Genomic DNA, 8,705 nt, shown 5'->3' on the forward strand with positions numbered 1-8,705 from the left:
CGCCTTCCCGGGCCCGCCCCCCGCCCGGCCGGCCCCGCTCCCCGCCCGGCCGGCCCCGCTCCGTCGCCCAACCCGGAGGAGCCGCCCGCCGGGCTCGCTTTGGGGCCAAGAGGGAACGCGGCTCCTGGGCCCGCGGCGGAGCGGAGCTGGAGGCCGCGTTTCATCAGCCGAGCGCCCCCCGGGACGCCGGAAGGAGTCTCCGCGCCGAGCCAACCACGTGCACGGCATCTTAGGGCACGGGTTCCCGCCGTCTCCCCACTGTAAAGGAGCGGCTTACTCCGGAGGTCCAGCCCCCGTCACACACACAGTCACGGAACCCGTGGATGAGGCAGTATTTGAGACCAGAAGTTTACTGGGGACTTGGGTTTGGTTTTTGTTTGGTTGATTTTGTCGTTGTTTTTAGAGTCGGAGGTCTTGCTGTGTTGCCCAGGCTGCTATCAAACTCCTGACCTCAAACGATCCTCTAGCCTGAGCCCCCAAAGTGTTGGGATTACAGGCATGAGGCACCACACCTGGCCGAGGACTTATTTCTAATGGAAAATTGTGTGTGTGCTGTATTATTAAGAGCGTTGGTTTGGAGTCAGACTATCTGGGCTATGACCCGGGTCTCTGCACTTCTTATATCATCTTTGGTAAATTATTTAACCTCTCTGTGCCTTCGTTTTCTGTAAAAAGCAGATAATTATAGCTACTTCATGAGGTTGTGTGAAGATTTAATGAGATAGTGTGTGTGAAATGTTCACAACTACCAGACACGTAACTGCTCGCTCGTGTTCCCAATTGCTATACTCACAAGGGCTCACTCCCACTGCCATCTTTCATAATTTCAAAGGGTCTACGGTTAAAAGTAAGTGCCCTTTCCCCTGAGGAAAGCACTAACCTTGTGCTTTCCTTGTATTTTTTCTTAGAGCACATATGTACCTGTGCGTGTGTGCGTTTACACAAAAGGCCTTTTCTATTCTGTTGGGCACTCTGCTTTTTCATACGACAGAGTACCTTGGCACTCATCTGCCAGAACATGCCACACTGCCTCATTTCTTTTTAAGGGGCACATAAACGTCCCTATATTATATTAGGTTGGTGCAAAAGTTACTGCGTTTTTCTGCCATTAAAAACATTGCAGGCTGGGCCCGGTGGCTCATGCCTGTAATCCCAGTACTTTGGGAGGCCAAGGCGGGAGGATCACCTGAGGTCGAGGGTTTGAGACCAGCCTGATCAACATGGAGAAACCCCATCTCTACTGAAAATACAAAATTAACCGGGCGTGGTGGTGCATGCCTGTAATCCCAGCTACTCAGGAGTCTGAGGCAGGAGAATCGCTTGAACCCAGGAGGCGGAGGTTGCGGTGAGCCAATATCGCGCCATTGCACTCCAGCCTGGGCAACAAGAGCAAAACTCCATCTCAAAAAAAAAGCAAAAACCGCAATTATTTTTGCGCCAACCTGATAGAACGGGTCTTTGTTTTCTTTGCCCTTCTTTCTTGGTGGACATGGAGGTGATTTCCAGCCTTGCTGACAGGCCTTGCCCTGATGCACATAGCAGCATTGTTGCGTACATGCAAACACACCACAGCCTGCCTGCCTTTCTTTCTTTCTTTCTTTCTTTCTTTCTTTCTTTCTTTCTTTCTTTCTTTCTTTTCTTTCTTTCTTTCTTTCTTTCTTTCTTTCTTTCTTTCTTTCTTTCTTTCTTTCTTTCCTTTTCTTTCTTTCTTTCCTTTCTTTCTCAGTCTCTCTCTTTCCTTCCTTCCTTGTTTCTTTTCTTTTTCTCTTTTTCTTTCTTTTTCTGAGACAGGGTCATTCTCTGTTGCCCAGACTGGAGTGCAGTGGCACAATCACAGCTCACTGCAGCCTCAGCCTCTCATCTCAGGCTCAAGGGATCCTCCCACCTCAGCCTCTCTGGTAGATGGATCTACAAGTGCATGCCACCACGCCTGGCTAATTTGTTTGGTGTTTTTGTTTTTGTTTTTGTTTTGTAGGTGCAGGGTCTTACTATGTCTCCCCAGCTAGCCTCAAACTCCTACACTCAAGTGAGCCTCCCACCTCAGCCTCCCAAGGTGCTGGGATTACACGTGCAAGCCACCCTGCCTGGCCCATTTCTATAAGTAGATGTGCTGAGTCAGAATGTGCATGCGTTTTTGTTTTTTGTCGTTGTTGTTGTTTTTGAGACGGGGTCTTGCTCTGTCACCCAGGCTGGAGTGCAGTGGTGTGATCTTGGCTCTCTGCAGCCTCCACCTCCTGGGTTCAAGCAGTTCTCCCACCTCAGCCTCCCGAGTAGCTGGGATTACAAGGGTGAGCCACCACGCCTGGCTAATTTTTGCATTTTTAGTAGAAACAGGGTTTCACCATGTTGTCCAGGCTGGTCTCGAACTCCTGACCTCAGGTGATCTGTCCGCCGTGGCCTCCCAAAGTGCTGGGATTACAGGGGTAAGCCATCACACCTGGCCTGTGCATGCATTTTTTAATTTAACAGATATTGCCAGATTGTTGGGAAACTCTCAGACCCCAGAACTTAGCTGGCTACATGCTCGGCCAGCCCTCAGAGACAGCATGCTTGGAGACAGGAGCAGGAAGTGACAACCTGAGTGGTAGATACCACCCAGGCACCCTCATTCACCAGGTAAGGATCCAGGTAGTGGGCTACTAGAAATGAAGTTCATTCATTTATTTATCAACAAATGGACATTCAGTACCTGCTAAGGGACAGACATTGTACTGGGCAAGAGTGAACAATATACACCAGGTCCCTATTTAGTGTGCCTGATTTCCAAACAAAACAAAAACAGAAAACAATTTAGAGGCGTGGGAGCAAGAGTATCAAGAGATATTGAAGCTTAACTCACTGGTGATAGGATACTAAAAGGGACCCTGCAACAAGAGTGTGGCCTGATCGCAATCTATCTAAACCCTACATCTCCAACAAGGTCTCCCTCCTCCATGAAGCCAGATGTGGTCCCCCTGCCCTTTCTGCTAGGCTGCCTTTACTCTTCATTCTCATTGCTGGTCACTCCAGCGTGAACTTAGATGCTGACACATCAATCTTCTATACTAGGGAGGTGCAAAAGACAGGGGCCTTTGGAGCTGGCCCACCAGGCTCCTCCACTTACTGGCATGTGGCATTGGCAGGCAGCTCAGCTCACTCTCTAAGTTTCAATACCCTCATTTATGAAAGGCAGATAACAATATCTGCTAATCCGGGAGATTGCAAGGATTACTTGAAGTGATGAAGTGCTTAGAAGAAAGTGCTCAGTAAAAGTACTGTGCATTCTTGGACAACAAGGTGTCATGTGTTTGTATCTCTGAAATTTCACCAGTGTCCAGTCCTGGCATAGCAAGGGGGAGTGGGTGCTCCATGTAGAATGAAGAAAGGGCAATAAAATCCAGTGAAAGTAGGGTGAAATCCAGTCAGGTCTTCTGGAAAGCACACTTCAGCAGTGACAAGGTCCTTGTGGTGGGCCCAAGCCTCTCCCCACCCACACCCTACCCTGGACTAATCTTTACTCTCTCCCAGCACGTAAAAACCCTATGCTCCAAAAATACAAAGCATCTCTCAGTTCCTCATATAACCCTCTCCCCCTGTTCTCTCACTTCTAGTTCTCAGTGGTTGCCATTCTCTCCCATCTGGAAAGTTGTCTCCAAACCCCAACCCCATCGTGGCACCTGACCAACCAACTCATTCTCGAGTTTCAGCTGAAAGGGCCCTTCTGGGAGCCCTGACCTGTCCTGGGCCTGGGCCAGTTTCCCCATTCTCGTAGTTCATTCTCATAGTTACTCTTGTTTGTTTGTTTCTGGCTTTGTTTGTTTGTTTTTATTTTTTGAGACAGGATCTCACCCTGTCATCCAGGCTGGAGTACAGCAGCACAATCTCAGCTCACTGCAGCCCTGACCTCCTAGGCTCAAGCGATCCTCCCACCTCAGCCTCCCAGGCATCTGGGACTACAGGCATGCACCACCATTCCTGGCTAATTTTTTATTTTTAGTTAGAGACAGGGTTTTGCCATGTTGCCCAGGCTGGTCTTGAACTCTTGAGCTCAAGTAATACACCTGCCTCGGCCTCCCAAAGTGCTAGGATTACAGGCGTAAGTCACTGCGTCCAGCCCTACTCTTGCTTAACCTACACTCATCCCATACCCATCACATGGTATTATCATTGTTCAGTGTCCCCTTTCCCAAAAAGAGAGTAAGCCTTTTGGGCATAGGGCTGTTTCTACCCATGTTTGTCGCTATCCCCCTGCCCCTAACCCTGCCCTCAGTAATTGTTAAATGCATATGAAATAGTGAATGAATAAATATGTATGTATGAAATCATCAGGGCCTCAACTATAGATAAACCCAAATAACCACAAACCCCAGCCAAAGCCACCCTTACTCAGCAGTTGCTCCATCTGTCCTGTTGTGTCTGCAAGGGTTACAGACCCAGGGCTGAGGGCTAGCTGCCAATACTATTTGATAACTTGAATGAAGTAAGAGAATGAACTTCTTTCCAGCCTGGCAGAACCTTAGTGTTGCAGCAGATGGTACTGGGAGAATCTCAGAACTGCTGGATGAGTAAGTGAAAAGGCAAAGATCAAAAATTACATCTTCGTGTTTTTTCGTTTGGGTTTTTTTTTTTTTTTTTTTTTTGGAGCTCGTGTGCCAGTTATGGATTCACTGGCTTCCTAAACTTTTCTTGGAGACATACTACTTGGAACATCGCCATGGCCTGAACAAATTGACCCAAAGCATGCAGTAGTAATTCGGGCTGGGAACTCAGACAGACCTGGGTTCAAATCCAGACTTCACCACAAATTAGCTCTGTGACCTTGTAGCCTCAGTTTCCTAATCTATAAAATAGAAATAATAATACATACCTCATAGAGATGGTAGGAAAATTAGATTATGTATATAGAGTACCTTGAATGGTACCTGGTATAAAGTTGATGTTAATAAATGTGAGTTATTTTAGAAATTATTTCTGAAAGTGTGTCCCACAGAATATTCCATTGCTAGTGGCTCCATTACATTGATTTCAGCTCCCGGAAGTCACATCGTCAAATGACAGACTCCACTATGGGAGAGGTAGATTAACTATACGTGAGAGCTTGGGACTAGATACATAGCTGTGCTTGGCAGGAGGTGTGCTGGAAGTCAGACAGATCACATGCTGTTTGTCAGGAAACCGGGCCTAAGTCAGTAGAAAAAAATCCTCTGAATTCCTATTAGGAAGGCCAGCAATTCCCCCAGGGCGGATAGGGGTCAGGGATCTCTTTCTACACTATGAACAGAAAGATAAGCGGCAGGGTCGGAAGAGTCAGAAGAGGGAGAACTCCGTCTCCGGCTGGGGAGAAAAGGGAAGGGCAGTTGAAGGCAATTGGACTTTTTTAACTAGGTAACTAGACTATTGGTCTTTTCATCTTTAAAAACCACCTAAGGTAATGGTAGACAACCCAGTCATGCTCTCTGAACAATCAGCCGTGTTTCTTTCCTAAACTTATCATCAACGGCAGCATCTAGAATGTTGCCATCCTCCTTTGTAAGTTATTTTCTTTTTCTTTTCTTTTTTTTTTTTTTTTTTGTTCAGGGTCTCAACTTTGTTACCCAGGCTGGAGCACAGTGGCACAATCTCAGCTTACTGCAACCTCAGCATCCCGGGTTCAAGCAATCCTCCTGCTTCAGCCCCTGCAAGTAACTGAGACTATAGGCGGCACCACCACCACATCCAACTAATTTTTTTCTTTTGTATTTTTTTGTAGAGACAGGGTTTCCCCATGTTGCCCAGTCTGGTATTGAACACCTGAGCTCAAACGACCCACCCATTTTGGCCTCCCAAAGTGCTAGGATTATAGGTGTGAGCCACTGCACCCAGCTGTAAGTTATTTTCAAGTAGGAAGAAAAGGAGGCTGCCTGCTCCTTAATTCTTCAAGCCTACCCATCCCTATCAATCATCCCTTCAAACACAGTAAACTGTGACTGTAAATTCACACTTGGCACAGGAGCCGGTGGCATCTGAATTTTTTTTAAAAGCCAGAGAAGATAGATGTTGACCTGATGATCTTTCAGCTTCTAGATCTCTCTGAACCACTGGCCAAATCTTTCAATAAAGCATGTGCTTAACTTGCCTCTTAAGACCTATGTATTTGCACAAGAAGGGGGAAAAAAATGCAAAACTACAGCTGCCTGCCTGTGCTGAAGCTTTTTCAGTAATTTCAGAGCCACTGAAGTGATGTGAGATCAGTTGACAAGAGAAAAACACTCTGAGATCTGCCAGAATGACCCTAAAGGGGAGAAGAATAAACAGGTAGAAAAACAAGAAACACGCAAGACTGATCAAAGCGTATCTTTTCTGTTGAACAGCTTTTGTTGACTTCTGGTATCATCAGTTTCCTTGAGTAGAATAAAGACCAAGAAATGCAGAAAGTTAGTTATGGGCCTTACCCAATCAGGCCCAAAGGCTTTACTGGGGTTACAGGAAACCAAGTACCCAGTCCACCAATATCCTGGGAGAAAAGCCTGAAGGCAGAACATGGTGGGTTTTCCCTTGCAGCCTTCAGGGTGATCTGATGGGACTTCAATTCTGTCACTTCCTTGCTCCGTGATGTTGAACATTCTGTAAGCCTCTGGGCCTCAGCTTTCTCATCGTGGAAGTGGGATTACAGTGTCTAACCCACAGGGCTGCTGTGTGTTTATATATGTGCGGAGAACATAATGGGCTTCCCCTGATAGAAGCAGAGATTGGACGTGTGACCTCTGACAAGTTACTTTTTTTTTTTTTACAAGTTTTTTTACAAGTTTCCCTCTCCCTCCCCCATTCAGAAAGTGGGAGGGGTAATTATTCAGGGAATTTGTGAGATGTTACCACAAGGTTACACAATGGCTTGCTGTAAGCTATTTTATGTCTTTTTTTTTTTTTTTTTTTTTTTTTTTTCAGATGGAGTCTCGCTCTGTCACCCAGGCTGGAGTGCAGTGGTGCAGTCTCGATCTCAGCTCACTGCAACATCCGCCTCCCAGGCTCAAGCAATTCTCGTGCCTCAGCCTCCTGAGTAGCTGGGACTACAGGTGTGCACCACTACGCCCCAGTAAATTTTTTGTATTTTTAGTAGAGACAGGGTTTCCCTATGTTGGCCAGGCTCGTCTTGAACTCCTGGCCTCCCAAAGTGCTGGGATTACAGGTGTGAGTCATATTTTATGCCTTTTATCAGGGCATCCTCCTCTCTAGGTTTACAGGACATAAAATTGCCCAGAGGGCAACTGAGGAGCATCACTCTACAATTTGGGAGCGGTAAAGGGAAAAGAATCAGATGGGTAAGATACATAAAAGGTGTACAGCTATGAAGTTGTTCAATACTGAGTATGCACCATGGTTAAACACACAGATGCAAAAGCCGGACTGCAAGTTTGAATCTTGGCTCCAACACTGCACATCCTTGGGCTGGTTCCCTAACCTCTCTCAGTCTCATATCCCATAAAAAAAGAATTACATTAGTCAATATAAATGTAAAAGTTCTTACAACTAGCTGGCACATAGAAAGCTGTTAGCAAGCCAGGCATGGTGGCTCACACCCATAATCCCAGCACTTTGGGAGGCCAAGGTGGGCAGATCACTTGAGGTCAGGAGTTCAAGACCAGCCTGGCCAACATGGCAAAACCCCATCTCTACTAAAACTACAAAAATTAGCCAGGTGTGATGGTGGGCACCTGTAGTCCCAGCTACTCAGGAGGCTGAGGTGGGAGAATCACTTAAACCTGGGAGACAGAGGCTGCAGTGAGCCGAAATCATGCCACTACACCCCAGCCTGGGCAACAGAGTGAGACTCTGTCTCAAAAAAAAAAAAAGGCTGTTAGCAACTGTAGCAGAAACATGGTTTTACCCATGGAATATTCATGGGCTCCCCTTCTCCCCCTTATTTCTTAGCCTCCTTTTTGTTAGGTTGTGACCTGTGACCTACACCAATGAGCTGAGAACAAGTGTCATTTGAGGACTGAAGCAGGTGAGAGCTGATGCATGCTTGCCAACTTTTTCTTCCCATTACTGAAATAATGGAATGTGATGAGACGGTAGAGACACAAACCGGAAGTAATCCAAATCACTGAGTGGCCACATGGAGAACAGTTGCCCTGACGTCACCCAACTTGTATCAGACTTTGCAAGAAATAAACCTCTGTTACATTAAGCCACAGAGATTTCAGAGCCTGTCCTCTCCTGACCAATGTAGCTATTATTAAACTTGTAATCAAGAATGATTAGTCTGAGAAAAGGACAGCAAGTTTTAGAAAATTAGGAAACATTTGCTGAGTACCTAGAATGTTCCAGACACCTTGTATAGTGCCTTATCTTCTCTAATGTGGGGGTGGTTTTTGGCACCCAGGGGACATTTGACAATATCTGGAGACATTTTTTGTTGTCACAACTGAAGGGGTTCTGCTGGTATCTAGTGGGTAGAGGCCAGGGACACTGCTACAAAGCCCTATAATGTATTAAGTGTACAAAAAGAAACCCTCCCGGCCAGGCATGGTGCTTCATGCCTGTAATCCTTGCACTCCGGAGTCTGAGGTAGGCAGATGGCTTGAGCCCAGGAGGTCGAAGCTGCAGTGAGCCCTGATCGTCGTGCCACTGCCCTCCAGCCTGGGCGAAAGAGCATCTCAAAAAAATAAAACCGGCCGGGCGCGGTGGCTCAAGCCTGTAATCCCAGCACTTTGGGAGGCCGAGACGGGCGGATCACGAGGTCAGGA

This window comes from Rhinopithecus bieti, unplaced genomic scaffold, assembly GCF_001698545.2.
Source record: "Rhinopithecus bieti isolate Rb0 unplaced genomic scaffold, ASM169854v2 scaffold_9997, whole genome shotgun sequence".
NCBI lineage: Eukaryota > Metazoa > Chordata > Mammalia > Primates > Cercopithecidae > Rhinopithecus > Rhinopithecus bieti.